Source organism: Salvelinus sp. IW2-2015, linkage group LG23 (assembly GCF_002910315.2).
Source record: "Salvelinus sp. IW2-2015 linkage group LG23, ASM291031v2, whole genome shotgun sequence".
NCBI classification, from domain to species: domain Eukaryota; kingdom Metazoa; phylum Chordata; class Actinopteri; order Salmoniformes; family Salmonidae; genus Salvelinus; species Salvelinus sp. IW2-2015.
In genome coordinates this window covers 26,621,386-26,638,559 of record NC_036863.1, presented here as the reverse complement: position 1 = coordinate 26,638,559, position 17,174 = coordinate 26,621,386, and the positions used below count along the sequence as shown (strand labels likewise).

Here is a 17,174-nt window from a genome sequence, read left to right as displayed (position 1 = left end):
ATAAAAACAATGTGGGATTACATAAAAACAGTTTGATTGCATAATTTCTTTACATTTTTTATTCATTTATTTGCCAAGTATATTATTTATTCACTACCGCTTCACCACCTCAGAGTTCACCACCTCATGGCAGTGCCTGAATGTAGGTATAATGGCGGGATGTACCATTTCTCCGTTGGCATTCATAATGGCAATGGAGGTTATCATCAGATCCTCAAAATGGGTTGCTGGTGGACAGCGAGTCGACTCTGGTTTCCGCCTCCCTGCACTCAGAGCCTACATGGACGACATTACAACATTGACCACCACTGTCCCATGCACCAGGAGACTGCTCAGAAAACTCGAGGAGAACATCAGCTGGGCCCGTATGAAGATTAAACCATCCAAGTCACACAGCATCTCGATTGTGAAGGGAGTACTCGCTGACCTGAAATTCTTCATCGGAGATGACCAAATCCCAACAGTGTCTGAGCAGCCGGTAAAAAGCCTTGGAAGGTGGTATGATGCAAGCCTGAAGGACAAAGACCAGGTGCAACAGCTGCGCAAAGACATCAGTAGTAGCCTACAGTCCATCGACAACACCCAGCTACCTGGAAAGTTAAAGGCCTGGTGTCTGCAGTTTGGTCTCCTACCCCGGGTGTTGTGGCCCCTAGCAGTGTATGAGGTTASAATCTCAACAGTGGAGAAGATGGAAAGAGGAGTCACAGGCTACTTAAAGAAGTGGCTCGGAGTTCCACGATGCCTTACCACCATAGGCCTCTATGGAGATGGTGTCCTCAAGCTGCCCCTCACCAGTCTAACAGAGGAATTCAAGTGTGCAAAAACCAGGCTCCAGATGACACTGAATGAATCTCGAGACCCAGTGGTGAGCAACAACACGCCGACCTTGGCAACTGGGCGCAAATGGAGGCCAGGAAAAGCAGTCCAGGAGGCAACAGCAGCCCTCAGACATGCTGACATTGTGGGTCATGTTCAGCAAGGGAGAGGAGGCCTTGGGCTAACTACCCGTGCTGCTTGGAGTAAGGCCACTGCACCAGAGCGGCGGAAGATGGTAGTGCAGGAAGTACGCCATCAGGAGGAGGCTGCAAGGTGGGCCAAGGCAGTCTCTCTTGCCAAACAGGGACAGTGGACTCGATGGGACAGTGTGGAGAAGAGGAAGATCAGCTGGAAGGATCTGTGGGCCATGGAAGCGAGGCGGTTGAGCTTTTCCATCAGAGCAACATATGACGTCCTTCCAACACCAGTTAATCTTCACCAATGGTATGGTGAAGATCCGGACTGTGCCCTCTGTTCCATGCCAGCCAACCTCAGGCACATTCTCACAGGGTGTAAAACAAGCCACACCCAAGGACACTTGGCGTCACAACCAAGTCCTTAAAAACCTTGCGTCCGCCCTGGAGGACAAGCGAGCTGCCACCAACTCCCTACCACCCCCAGCAGCATCACACCCCTTACGGACGACCTTTGTCCGCAAAGGGGCTAAACCACCGAAGAGCGGCTCCACACTATTAGAGCGAGACCAGCTGCGCTTGGCCCGCGACTGGAAAATGCTAGCTGACATTGGCCGGCAACTTGTGTTTCCTCCGGAGATCGCAACCACCACCCTAAGACCTGACATGGTGCTCTGGTCCCGTTCGCTCAAGAAGGAGGACGCCCCTGCCATGCATAGTCCCAAGCATGCATAGTCCCAACAAGGCAACTCCTATGACTAATTGGGAATGGGACGCAAGCGTAGGATTGATCACCCTGTCGCTGGCCGCCTTTGGGGAGGGTGTATAGTGTGAAAGGCCGAAACACCCTAGGAACCAAAGGTACACTACTGACGATGCGCTCCCCAAATTTCACCAGGCTCACTGTTCATGAACTCTTGGAAGTGCTTGCACAAAGGATAGTAACATCTCATCCTGTGTTCTTGGAATCTTTATTCAATGACATCCACAAATTAATTGTGAGAGCCTATAATATAATTTCCCTCCAAAATGCAGTTTTGGAGCGAAATGCAATAATAAATAGTCAAGATAGCAGAGTAGGCTCTTTCAACAATGAGACCAACGTTGAGGAAGGTGGTCTTGATCGCGCTGTTGGGCCGGGACCAGCCGTGCCGAAAGCGCAGGTCAGTGTGGGTCCAGAGATGGTTAAAGTCCCGAAAGCAGGCAGGGGAGTTCCACCGTCTCATTCAAGAGCTTCGAKTGTTTGGAGAGGAATTCCGAAGTTACTTTCGTCTGGACCGAAGCCAGTTCGATCACCTGCTCCAGATGGTTGGAGCCAGGATCACCCGGATGGATACCAACTACCAGGAGTCCATCAGCCCAGTTGAACGCCTGGCGATTTGTCTCCGGTAAGCTACATTCTAGTACATTTTTAAAGCCTTTGATACCATAATTGATTGATATTTGATACATTGTTTTTATGTGCAACCTAGCTAGCTAAAGGGCTCTCTAGTTAATAGTCCTTATTTGACATCAGATGTACTTTTACAGAATGTTCATTGGGACTATAACTTTTCACAAAGTTGGTTTATAATCCTTTTTTAATTATGCAATGTTACCAAATGAAAAGAAAGGTGCCTTCTGCCCTGATGAAGGTAGGCTAGTCTTCTCCAGGACCCATTGTTGTTCAAGACAGTTACAGTCATTCATTACATTCTTATTGGACTCCCATACACTCTTAGAGAATTTTTTTCCAAAAGTGTCCTTCTGCTTTCCCCATAGGATAACCTTTTTTGGTTCCAGGTATAATACTTAATACATGGAACCCAATAGGGTTCTACTTGGAACCAAAAGGGGTACTACCTGGAACCTAAAKGGGATCTCCTATGGGGACAGCCAGAGAACCCTTTTAAGTAGATAGTACCATTCTTTCTAAGAGTAGAGTTGGCCTGGACTACAGTTTATTGATATAGTCATAGACTGAATTGTACTGTTTCAAGGCATTGTTAATGATGGTTGATGAGTATTACAATATAATTAGTAGAGCATAATAAACAGTAATGTGGTAGCTATATGAGTAGATATAATATGTGGGTGGAATTCAAGTTACACACAATATGGATCATTATTTTGAAATATATTTTAGATTCTTGGCGACAGGGGACTCCTACAGGACCATAGGATTCAGCTTCCGAGTTGGACGGTCCACGGTGGCAGGCATTGTCCCATCTGTGGCATAAGCCATTTGGGATTGTCTGGTAGGTGAATACATGCCTGTCCCCAAGGAGGAAGACTGGAGGGCCATCGCTGCCAAGTTCCTGGAGAGGTGGAATTTCCCCAACTGTCTTGGCTCCATTGACGGGAAACATGTAGTAATCCAGGCTCCACCGTGCTCAGGTTCGCAATTCTACAACTACAAGGGTACATATTCAGTTGTACTCTTGGCTGTAGGAGATGCCATCTACTGTTTCCGTGTTGTCGATGTTGGTGCTTACGGCAAGGGAAGTGATGGCGGGACCCTCCGGGACTCTGCCTTTGGCCAGGCACTTCAGGATGGCACCCTGGAGATTCCACCACCTGCATCACTCCCTGGGGCTGAAGACCTGGGACCTGTTCCCCACGTGTTCGTCGGCGATGAGGCCTTCCCTTTAAGACCCAACCTCATGAGGCCCTACGCTGGACGCAGCTGCCATTGCCAAAGCCTGTAAGGATCTTTAACAAACGACTGTCCAGGGCAAGGTTAGTTATTGAATGCTCCTTTGGGATTCTGGCAGCCCGGTGGAGAATGTATCGGAGAGTGCTTGGTCTCAGCCCCTCAAATGTCGATGCCTGCGTGAAGGCCACATGTGTTCTCCACAACTACCTGCGGAGGTCATTCCAGGATCCGCTCCGGATGGAGATGGGCACGCCAAATGGTAACCTTCCTGATGTCACCAGGGCAGGTGCCAACAACGCCCCCAGACAGGCACTCCAGGTGAGGGAGAAGCTGACCACCTACTTCTCATCGCCAGCAGGTGAAGTCCCATGGTAGTATGCCGTGGAGTGAAACTGCTCTTTTAAGAGCCCCATAACACAAAGGTTATTTTAAGAACCATCCACCGTTGTCCATAAAATTGCATTTTTTTCCCCAGATTACTTTATGTATCATTGTCTCTCTTCATTTGGAAGTTATATTTAAGTGAAATTTGGGAGTAAAAACCACACCATAACCCCTTCCCTCTCCCATTAACGTCAGTATTATACACACCTGGCATGGTACATCAGGTGAGCGGGAGCACTAATTAAGGTTATACGACATACAGTTAGTATGATAACAAAGGGAAAGGGTAACCTAGGGTCCATACATATAGTACAGTTTACCACCATGTTCACTCGCCTGACAAAATACAGGTGGAAAAAAACCTAGGAAGAGAATGTGTTTTTACTTTCATCTTGTCTTAGATCAGCAAAGGTGTAGGGAAGAAATAAGCAGATTAAGTCTAAATTAGATATTAATAAACAACTGAAACAACTGACTATGAAAACATTATAATTTAATAAGTATTCAAGTACAGGAAAGAACATGACAGGTATGTGTGTTGTAAAAATTAAAAAATATATAAAACTATTGAAAGAGGTGTGTGTGCGTGTAAAATAAAAAAAATGAATGTGTAGTCTGTAATCTGTAAGAGAACAACAAGAGCATGTATTTTTGGCACAACTGCAGACCAATACAGGAACTACTCATAAAGCCTAGACGTAGTAGGGGAACTTCAGACATGGCCATAAAGAGAAAGAGGGCAGGGCACTGGAGATCTGAGGCACAGAGAGGAGTGGAGAAGAGGTGTGTGTGTGTGTCTCTGTCTCTGAAAAAAAAAAAATATGTAGCCATAACACAGCTAAACAAACAAATGGCCCCTGGACGTCATGGACCAGTCGATGGAACATAACTTCACAAAAAGTTTCAACACCCTGGTTTTCAAGTGGTTTTAAATGAAAGAAATATATTGACCTTTAGTCTCGTAAGAGACCAAGAGCATCTGTGAAAACTCCGTATGAGTTTCAATTCTGTCAATTCAGAAATCTATGTAACACTAATAATGAATGCTATCCTAAGACTTTATAAACAAATTACCTTATGAATTGACTGAATTTAGACGGAACTGACGTGTGTGAAAAGAAAGGTACAATGAGGGAGGTCAAAACAACAACCAGACAACTCCTCTTCCTGTCCTTCCTGTGAGCTGCTCGGCTAAATTGAGTCCATCTCTGGAACACCATAAAAGGTGAAATTTATTTCAACTAAATACTGCTTATATAGTGTAGTTAGAGGCATACATATTGGAACAGTGCGGTAAAGTTGGTATTACTTGCTGTTTACTCATGGAATTTGTATTTCAGAGATAAAGATGAATATGACAGGCAAATATTTAGACAGTAAACTTGTTTTGGGATATTATCTAACCTAGAAACAACAGCTATACATTTGCCTCATATTAATACTTTGATCTGAAATATCAATTAGCCTACATGAGTATACTGTAAAAATGACCTACTTTACTTCACTGTCGCAACACTTATGACACTACCTGTGATGTGGAGAGAAAAAAAACGTACCATTGAACTCGGCTTTGAAAAGCAGCTGATACATTTTAACCTTGACTGCTGCTTTTCTTTGCTGAGGCAGCCTCTTCAGTGTTGGCACCAGGCTCATGGCAAAGAGGGTCTCCTCATCCTCCTTCCTGTGAGCATCAGGTTGGGCTGCATCCCTCTCGACGGCTTGGAGGAGCCTCTGCTGAAATGAGTTGAGTGGCTCTGGGGGCTGGTACCTCCGATGACACCTGGTGTGACGTTGTTCCTCTTCGTTTCTCTCCCTGTTTCTCTCCATGGCCACATCCTGTTCAACGAGGTCCTCAGTGGTCACTTCTGTGAGGTTCATAATAATCTCAGGTGGTCCTAGATCCAGAGGTGCTTCCTCCATTTCATCATCTTCCATGGCTGCATCGGTGATGGTCATACTCGTGGATGATGTTGACGTTGTAGAGGGTCTCGCTGCACCGGTGGAGGCGATGGTCGCACTTGTAGATGACGTTGACGGTCTTGATGCACCGGTGGTGACAACACTTGTGGATGACGTAGTAGAGGGTCTGGCTGTAAAATTGCCACTCGTTGCCATAGGCACAATAAATGGATCCAGAAAAGAAAGAATGTGGCAGAAACGCCAAGGCTGCTGGCCTGAAGCTGCTGACCCAGACCTCTTATTCTCTTTCTTTGCCCTTCTCTCTCTCTGATACCTGTCCCTGAGTCCTCTTCACTTCCTCCTACAGTCTTCTTCTACATAGACATGAACATGATAAGCCAAACCATTACCTAGCATAACTATAGTTATTAGATAGCTATCATGAACATGTCACCTACTGTTAGTTAACGTTAACTAGCCACATCTAGCACAAGCTCACTACTAAACTGACCTGCAAATCCTACTATTGTGGACACTTGTCTCCAAGGGGTATTTTTTGTGTTTATGTCCCTGTAGCTGTCAGCAGTTGTGTCAAAAAGACACGGTTTTGAGGATACTGCGAAAATGATTCTCTCCTCCATGTGTCCAACCGCATGCGACCATCTGCAAAAGATACCTGCATCAGTATAGTTGCCTAGCTGCGCAAAATGTTATGCAGCAGTGATGCAATGACGCAGTCGGTGTGTTCGAAGCGTTACCCGCTACCTCTTATCGCCACGGCGATTGAGTCAATGCACGGGGGTGCTTCTTCACTAAACTGGATCTCAGGAGCGCATACAACCTGGTGCGTCTCCGGGAGGGAGACGAGTGGAAGATGGCGTTTAGTACCACCTCAGGGCATTATGAGTACCTCGTCATGCCGTACGGGTTGATGAATGCTCCATCAGTCTTCCAATCCTTTGTAGACGAGATTTTCAGGGACCTGCARGGGCAGGGTGTAGTGGTGTATATCGATGACATTCTGATATACTCCGCTACACGCGCCGAGCATGTGTCCTTGGTGCGCAGGGTACCTGTACGTCAAGTCAAGGCTGAGAAATGCCTGTTCTTTCAGCAGGCCGTCTCCTTCCTAGGGTATCGCATTTCCACATCAGGGGTGGAGATGGAGAGTGACAGCATTTCAGCCGTGCGTAATTGGTAGACTCCCACCATGGTAAAGGAGGTGCAGCGTTTRTTCGGGTTTGCCAATTACTACCATAGATTTATCAGGGGTTGTGGCTGCTCCCATTACCTCACTGCTGAAGGGGGGTCCTGTACGTCTGCAGTGGTCGGTTGAGGCGGACAGGGCTTTTGGGCACCTAAGAGCTCTGTTTACCTCGGTTCCCATGCTGGCCCATCCGGATCCCTCTTTGGCGTTCATAGTGGAGGTGGATGCATCCGAGGCTGGGATAGGAGCCGTGCTCTCTCAGCGCTCGGGCACGCCACCGAAGCTCCGCCCCTGTGCTTTCTTGACTGGTGTTCTTATATTCCGTGTTGTTCACGAGGTATGTTTATTTTTTAAACATACATTTTGTGACTGTTTGCGCGCTTTTGCACTTTTGCCAATTGGCTGGAGGTTTTGACACAGTTGCGTCCTTCTGTTGGTTTCTCCTGCCTCAATAAAGTGTGCGCCTGTTCACAACCCTCTGCTCTCCTGCACCTGACTTCGCTACCAGTACGCACACCATTGACAGTGTCGTGTCTTTGGCTATGCCGGATTAAGTGATATGACATGCTATTCTATAAAATCCTTTCTCTGTGATTAATATTACCTGATTGAGCTAATCATGTAAATGTAATTAATTAGAAATTCGTGGCACCATGAAAGAGTGTTTATAGAGCTGTTATCTCCCGAATAAACTCTTAAAGACCAAGTAATATTTTACATCAATAGCATCAATATTAATCGTCACCTTATTTCAGTCTCATCTGAAAGTTGCAAATTCTTCACGAACCCTGGCTAACAAGTTGAATCAGCAATACAAAATTGGGTTTAGTTGTTTATTTACTAAATAACTAACTAATCACACAGAATTACATATACACAGAATGCAAATGATGTCATACAGAAAACGTCCCTGGTGGACGGAGCCGCCATAATTTCTGGTTACACAAAGGAAAGGGGGTTGGGTTTGAGTGAAAGAGCGGGAAAACTGAGGAACAAAGGGATAAGCTCTGCTATCGTAAATACAGTATCATGCATTCTAAATTACCGCCCATTTGGAAAAGGAAAATGCAATAAATATTTACTCTGAGCTGCGCTTCGGTAGGTTGGTCGTAGATGCTGGCCGTGTTGGCCAACAGAGATCTTCCTGTCCTCGGAAGAATGTCACTGGTGGTAAATTGTATACGTGTGGTAGACGGGATAGGTCGTCCGTCCTTTCCTAGCCCACGTTTACAGCTGCTGTTGCTAACTCAACGGCTAGGATGTCTCACTTATTTAGTGAATAAGAGTTCAAAGTTTATACCTTAGTTCTGTAGTTGACATGTTAGTCCTTTTCAACGTATGGACCATCGTCCTATCGTCCTCGGAACAGATAGTTACATTTTCATCAAGGGCTTATATAGTGGAGGGAGAGAAGGGTGTGTTTCATAGTTTATAACCCATGTCTCTTCACAGGGGCGGGCCACTGATTGAGCAGAGCTCTAACTTTATGAAAACCCAAATCTCTCATTTGGAAGCTAAATTTACATTTAATCTTTTCACAAATAGTGTCATCTTTAAACATTTAAATTGCACAATAATTCCATGTGAATCTGATAACTAGAATGTGTAGACTTTCCCAGATACAGTTTATGTCGTCCTGTCATCAGTCATAATGTCTCAGATGACATTATGACTGAGATGATGTCTGAGATTATGTCTCAGATGACATAATGTCCCGATCTGACATCATATTCATTAAGTACCAACGTATATTTTCAACTGGTTCTATTACCGAAATATGGTTCCTTTCCCCAACTTGTTTGATGTTCCCAGACTCTCTATGTTTAACAAAGGCTATTCAAGAGTCCTTCAGTAGAGTCAAGAGAGAGAGGGGAGAAAGGTATTTATGGGGGGGGGTCATAAACCTTACCCACAGGCCAACGTCATGACAACAGGGAGACTAGTTTGGATCGAAGGAAAGATGATTGGTGCAAAGTACAGAGAGATCCTTGATGAAAAARTGCTACAGAGCACTCAGGACATAAGACTGGGGCGAAGGTTCACCTTCCAGCAAGACAACGACCCTAAACACACAGCCAAGTCTGAATGTCCTTGAAAATTGCATGTTTTAGTTTATATTTTGCCATTGGTGGAGAATCAGGTACTGTCTACTAATGTGGCCAGCTTTTGGGGAGTAACAAGTAATGTATAAATGTTTATAAAGTGTATATAGTGCACACTTTAGATGAGGATCTGCAAAATAGTTTGTCAACCCCATAATGTCCACACCCCCACAGAAATTGAATTAGCATAATAATAATATCAAATAAAAAAAATTGTCACATGCACTGAATACAACAGGTTGTAACGCTTGTTGTGGTTGGAAGAAGAGGAGGACCAATGCGCAGCGTGGTAAGTGTCCATATTGTTTTAATACGAATAAATGAACACTGAACAAAAACAATAAACCGACAAACGAACACTCCTGTACGGTGAAACAAAAACCAGCACAGAAAATAATCACCCACAAAACACAATGAAAAACAGGCTACCTAAATATGGCTCCCAATCAGAGACAATGACTGACACCTGCCTCTGATTGAGAACCATACTAGGCCAAACACAAAGAAAATTACCTACAGAACAAAACATAGAAAATCAACATAGAATGCCCACCCCAACTCACGCCCTGACCAAACTAAAATAAAGACATAACAAAGGAACTAAGGTCAGAACGTGACACAGGTATTACAGTGCAATGCTTACTTACAAGCCCTTAACCAAAAATGCTTTAATAAGTTTTAAGAAAAATATGTGTTAAAAAATAGAAAATAAAAGTAACAAATAATTAAACAGCAGCAGAAAAATAACAATAGCGAGGCTATATACAGGGGGTACTGGTACAGAGTCAGTATGCGGGAGCACAGGTTAGTTGAGGTAATTGAGGTAATATGTACATGTAGGTAGAGTATCCCCATAAAAATCTGTCAATTTAGGCTAGAGACATCAGTTGTTTTGCATTGGCTGCATCTCAATCCACTGCATCCACCTACTGTATGTTGCACATCTGTATCTGTGGTGAAAGTTGACAGAGCTAGAGCGGTGTTTTTCAGACCATCAGACAACCCGAAAATCTTTCTTCTCACAAAATTCACAAATCATTTATAGCGTCCGAATGGTTTGACCTACAAGCTATAATGACCCTCTATGGAATGATGAAACTCTCACAAAAATGATGGTGTTCTCCGTTTTGCTCTACAACCCCCACACGCATCTTGGGACTCGTCTGAAGTCGGTACAGCTAATCTGCCAACTTCTGTCTGTAGCGTCCGAACAGTTTGGGCTACACACTAATGACCCCTCTGTGGAAAGGTGAGACTCTCACGAACACGTACATGTCGGTTTTGCTCTAGGATACCCACAGGTCGCACAAGACTTGTCTAAACGTTCCCCGTTACCAGTTGAATTTTCTTTATGGAAGTATACTGTATATGGAGACAGCTTAGTGCCAAAAATGAGGGGTTACACACATGTAAAAAAAAAAAATAAAAAAAAAAATGTTTCCTGATATTTCATGTATCTCTCAGATATAGGACAGACACCTCAGAACAAACTTCCTTTCAATTTTTGGGGGGGTGAATCTGTAGTGAATATGTCATTCAATGCATTTGTATGGGCTAATAGCCTCTCAAAGTATTAGTCAGAGCATGTACCCACATTTACAAATGCACTCATTAACAATTATTAAATATCAACCAATCAATCAAATGTATTTATAAAGCCCTTCTTACATCAGCTGATGTCACAAAGTGTGATGCAGAAACCCAGCCTAAAACCCCAAACAGCAAGCAATGCAGATGTAGAAGCATGGTGGCTAGGAAAAACTCCCTCGAAAGGAAAGAACCTAGGAAGAAACCTAGAGAGGAAAAGGCTCTGAGGGGTGGCCAGTCCTCTTCTGGTTGTGCCAGGTGGAGAGTACAACAGTACATGGCCAAGATGTTCAAACGTTTATAGATGACCAGCAGGGTCAAATAATAATAATCAAAGTAGTTGTAGAGGGTGCAACAGAGGGTGCAAAAGGTCAGCACCTCAGGAGTAAATGTCAGTTGGCTTTTCATAGCCAAGCATTCAGAGTTCGAGACAGCAGGTGCGGTAGAGAGAGAGAGTCAAAAACAGCAGGTCTGGTACAAGGTAGCACGTCCGGTGAACAGGTCAGGGTTCCATAGCCGCAGGCAGAACAGTTGAAACTGGAGCAGCAGCACGACCAGGTGGCAAGGAGTCATCAGGCCAGGTAGTCCTGAGGCATGGTCCTAGGGCTCAGGTCCTTCGAGAGAGAGAAAGAAAGAGAGAAAGAGAGAATTAGAGAGAGCATARATACCTTTGGATTTTAAGGGGTTGTTATTACAGTGTGTAATTACATATCAAATTACAGTGTAACAGGTATTGTAATTGATTGTCATAATTWATTTATTTATTTTTTAAACTTTATTTAACCAGGTAGGCCAGTTGAGAACAAGTTCTCATTTACAACTGCAACCTGGCCAAGATAATGCAAAGCAGTGTGACAAAAAAACAATAACACAGAGTTACACATGGGATAAACAAACATACAGTCGATAACACAATAGAAACATCTATGTACAGTGTGTGCAAATGTAGTAAGATTAGGGAGGTAAGGCAATAAATAGGCCATAGTGGCGAAATAATTACAATTTAGCATTAACACTGGAGTGATACATGTGCAGATGATGATGTGCAAGTAGAGACACTGGGGTGCAAAAGAGCAAAAAATGTATAATATGGGTTTCAGGTAGTTGGGTGGGCTATTTACAGATGGGCTGTGTACAGGTGTCACGCCCTGACCTGAGATATCTCTGTTTTCTTTATATTTTGGTTAGGTCAGGGTGTGACAAGGGTGGGTACGTTAGTTTTTGTATTGTCTATGGTTCTTTGTATGTCTAGGGTTTTTGTAGGTCTAGGTGATTTGTATGTCTATGGTGGCCTGATATGGTTCCCAATCAGAGGCAGCTGTTTATCGTTTATAGCCATTTTCGCTTTGGTGTTCGTGGGTTCTTGTTCTATGTTTAGTTGCCTGTCTGCACTACTCATATTAGCTTCACGGTTCGTTTTGTTATTTTGTTTGTTTGTTCAGTGTTCGTTCTTATAATAAAGAAGAATGTACGCTTACCACGCTGCGCATTGGTTTCCTCCTTACAACGGCCTTGACAACAGGTGCAGTAATCGGTAAGCTGCTCTGACAGCTGATGCTTAAAATTTGTTACCATGCTTGTTTCAAATGTTCAAGTTTTCGATTGCTTCTGAACACACCATGTTTTAGCCTGCGCATACCACATGATAAATGTTAGCCAATTGTAAACTGACCACGTCATTGACACAACTCTGCAATAAAGGGCTCTGGAGTCTGATGCTCAGGCCCAGGTCAAGCTTTCTTTTGAAATTCATGGAAGCTTATGAGCGCTACGTAAAAACGGGGAGTTCGCATCATTTTTTTTTTTTTTTTTACAATTGTTAACTCATTTAACGGAGCATTTCCAGCAAACCCAAATTTGTTCATTGAAGTTTCCACATCATTCGTTAGGTCGCGGAAAATGTTCTCATAACATAAAACTGTCCTGTCGTGCTGATGATTATAGAATGTTTGTAAAAAAACATTCACCTGGTGTTGTGGAAACGTTCCTAGAACACATGTAATCTGTTCTTTAAAGATGATCAGAATGTTTTATTAGGTTGAGGGAACAGTCTGGTGGGAACATTGTGAGGTGTATTAATTATGAAATMTATTAATTAAAAGTATTAATTATGAAAAAGATGAATAACATTCCACCATTGAGACCACTCATTTGACTGCAGGAAAGGGCTACAGGTTCCCAGAACATTTAATTAAGTTATGGGAGTTGTCTGGGGATGTTGCAAGAATATTCTTGTGATATATAAGTTGCACAAAACATTCCCTCAATGTTGCACAATGTTCTATGATTTCCAAATAAGTCTGTATATTTCGTTCATGGGCATATTTGTTTTCGGTTTATCATAATATTCCATAGATGTTCACGCAATATACATTATACCTTTCTTAGAGGTCCTCAGAACATTGCAAAAACATTTCGAAAATGTTAAAGTTTTACATAATATTAAATCAAATCAATTCTAATTATATTTGTTATACACCTGTTTAGCAGATGTTAATACAGGTGTAGCGAAATGCTTGTGTTTCTAGCTCCAACAGTGCAGTAATAWCTGACAAGTAATATCAAAAAATTTCACAACAAATACCTAACACACACAAATCTAAGTAAGGGAATGGAATTAAGAATATATATATGGACGGGCAATGTCAGAGCGCAATAGACTGAGATAGAGTAGATAGTATAGAATACAGCATATACATACTGATTGAGATGAGTAATGCAAGATATGTAAATATTAATAAAGAGACATTATTTAAAGTGACTAGTGTTCCATTTATTAAAGTAGCCAATGATTTCAAGTGTGTGTATGTAGGCTGCAGCCTCTCTGTGCTAGTGTTGGCTATTTAACAGTCTGATGGCCTTGAGATAGAAGCTGTTTTTCAGTCTCTCGGTCCCAGCTTTGATGCACCTGTACTGACCTCGCGTTCGGGATGATGGCGAGGTGAACAGGCAGTGGCTTGGGTGGTTGTTGTCCTTGATGATCTTTTTGGCCTCCCTATGACACCGGGTGCTGTAGGTGTCCTGGAGGGCAGGAAGTTTGCCCCCGGTGATGCATTGTGCAGACCGCACCACCCTCTGGAGAGCCCTGCGGGTGTGGGCGGTGCAGTTGCCGTACCAGGTGGTGATACAGCCGACAGGATGCTCTCAGTTGTGCATCTGTAAAAGTTTGTGAAGGTTTTATGTGACAAGCAGAATTTCTTCAACCTCTGTGTGGGTGGACCATTTCAGTTTGTCGGTGATGTGTACGCCGAGGAACTTAAAACCTTCCACCTTCTCCACTGGTGTCCCGTCGATGTGGATCGGGGGGTGCTCCCTCTGCTGTTTCCTGAAGTCCACAATCATCTTTTTTGTTTTGTTGACGTTGAGTGAGAGGTTATTTTCCTGACACCACACTCCCAGAGCCCTCACCTCCTCCCCGTAAACTGTCTCATCGTTGTTTGTAATCAAGCCTACTACTGTTGTGTCATCTGCAAACTRYATGATTTATTTGGAGGAATGCATGTCCACGCAGTCATGGGTGAACACGGAGTACAGGAGGGCTCAGAACGCACCCTTGCGGGACCTCAGTGTTGAGGATCAGCGAAGTGGAGGCGTTGTTTCCTACCTTCACCACCTGGGGACGGCCAATCAGGAAGTCCAGGACCTAATTGCACAGGGCAGGTTTCAGACACAGGGCCTCGAGCTTAATTATGAGCTTGGAGGGTACTATGGTGTTGAATGCTGAGCTATAGTCAAATGAACAGCATTCTTACATAGGTATTCCTCTTGTCCAGATGGGATAGGGCAGTGTGCAGTGTGACAGCGATTGCATTGTCTGTGGACCTATTAGGTCGGTAAGCAAATTGGAGTGGGTCTAGGGTGACAGGTAAGGTGAAGGTGATCTGATCCTTGACTAGTCTCTCAAAGCACTTCATGATGACAGAAGTGAGTGTTACGGGGCAATAGTCATTTAGTTCAGTTACCTCTGCATTCTTGGAAACAGGGACAATGGTGGCCATCTTGAAGCATGTGGGGACAGCAGACTGGGATAGGGAGAGATAAATATGTCTGTAAACACACCAAACAGCTGGTCTGCGCATGCTCTGAGGACGCGGCTAGGGATGCCGTCTGGGCCGGCAGCCTTGAGAGGGTTAACACGTTTAAATGTTTTACTCACGTCGGCCACGGAGAAGGAGAGCCCACAGTTGTAGCTGGCCTCGTCGGTGGCACTGTGCTATCCTCAAAGCGGGCAAAGAACGTGTTTAGCTGTATGGGAGCAAGGCGTCGGTGTCAGCGACGTAGCTGGTTTTCCTTTGTAGTCCGTGATTGCCTGTAGACCCTGCCACATACGTCTCATGTCTGAGCCATTAAAATTGCTACTCCACTTTGTCTCTATACTGACGTTTCACCTGTTTGATTTCCTTACGGAGGGAATGACCACTCTGTTTGTATTCTGCCATATTCCCAGTCCCCTTGCCATGGTTAAATGCGATTGTTCACGCTTTCAGTTTAGCACGAATGCTGCCATCTATCCACGGTTTCTGGTTAATTAAGATAGTTTCTAATAGTCACAGTAGGTAGAAGATATCCTATGCACTGCTTGATAAACTCAGTAACCGTCTTGGTGTATATGTCAATATTATTCTCCGAAGCTACCCGGAACATATACCAGTCCGCGTGATCAAAACAACATTGAAGCATGGATTCTGATTGGTCAGACCAGCGTTGAATAGTCCTTACTTCCTGTTAAAGTTTCTGCCTGTAGGAAGGGAGGAGCAAAATTGAGTCGTGGTCAGATTTGCCGAAAAGAGTGCGGGGGAGGGCCTTGTATGCATCCTGGAAGTTGGAGTAGCAATGGTCGAATGTTTTTCTAGCGCGAGTGCTACAATCGATATGTTGATAGAATTTAGGAAGCCTTTTCCTCAAATTTGCTTTGTTAAAATCCCTTGCTACAATAAATGCACCCTCAGGATATATGGTTTCCAGTTTGCATAAAGTCCAGTGAAGTTCCTTGAGGGCCGTTGTGGTATCAGCTTGAGGGGGTATATACATTGTGACAATAACCGAAGAGAATTCTCTTGGGAGATAATACGGTCAGCATTTGATTGTGAGGTATTCAAGTTCGGGTGAACAAAAGGACTTGAGTTCCTGTATGCTATTAAAATTACACCATGAGTTGTTAATCATGAAACATACACCCCCTTCTTCTTCTTCAAGGAGAGATGTTTAATCCTGTCGGCGCGATGGACAGAGAATCCAGATGGCTGGTCCAACTCCGACAGTATATCCCGGGAGAGCCAGGTTTCCGTGAAACAGAGTATGTTACAATCCCTGATTTTTCTCTGGAAAGAAACTCTTGCCCTGATCTCATAAACCTTGTTATCCAGGGGCTGAACACTAGCGAGTAATATACTCGGAAGTGGTGGGTGGTGAGCGCGCCTCCTAAGTGACTAGAAGACTGCTCCGACTACCTCATCTCTGCCGGCGTTGTTTTGGGTCGGCCTCTGGAATAAGTTCAATTGCACTGAAACAAAGGCTCCGCTTCGGGGAAGTCGTTTTCCTGGTCGTAATGCTGATAATACTGGTGAGTTACCGCTGTTCTGATACCCAATCGTTATTCCAGGCTGTATGTAATAACACATAACATTTTCTGGGATAACAATGTAAGAAATACATAGTACATATTACCACAACATTTTAGCATGCAAATTTGTAGCTCCTTAAAGCACACAAAAACTGATTAGAATACATCCCCATTATGTTTTTACACAACTTTAGCTGAATAACGTCCCACTTACCTTAAGTGCATCGGCAACGTAATACCCACAGCAACGATTAAAACATTCCCAAACCAGAAACCGTGGATTGATGGCAGCATTCGCGTGAAACTGAAAGCGCGAACCACTGCTTTTAACCAGGGCAWGYTGACCGGAAACATGACCGAATACAAACAGTGTAGCTATTCCCTCCGCAAGGCAATCAAACAAGCTAAGTGCCAGTATAGAGACAAAGTAGAGTCGCAATTCAACAGCTCAGACACAAGAGGTATGTGGCAGGGTCTACAGTCAATCACGGATTACAAAAAGAAAAACCAGCCCCGTCGCGGACCAGGATGTCTTGCTCCCAGACAGACTAAATAACTTTTTTGCCCGCTTTGAGGACAATACAGTGCCACTGACACGGCCCGCTACCAAAACCTGCGGGCTCTCCTTCACTGCAGCCGAGGTGAGTAAAACATTTAAACYTGTTAACCCTCGCAAGGCTGCAGGCCCAGGCGGCATTCCCAGCCGCGTCCTCAGAGCATGCGCAGACCAGCTGGCTGGTGTGTTTAAGGACATATTCAATCAATCCTTATCCCAGTCTGCTGTTCCCACATGCTTCAAGAGGGTCACCATTGTTCCTGTTCCCAAGAAAGCTAGGGTAACTGAGCT

At 44.2% G+C, this 17,174-nt stretch overlaps 1 long non-coding RNA gene across 1 annotated transcript; it reads right to left on the bottom strand.

The window, feature by feature from the left end:
- Positions 1-4,570: 4,570 nt before the first annotated feature.
- Positions 4,571-5,603, bottom strand: LOC139022850 (uncharacterized). Its single transcript, XR_011473909.1, has 2 exons — positions 5,526-5,603; positions 4,571-5,177 (listed from the first exon to the last, which is right to left on the bottom strand). It is a non-coding gene; the product is annotated as an uncharacterized lncRNA (long non-coding RNA).
- Between the last annotated feature and the right edge of the window lie 11,571 nt (positions 5,604-17,174).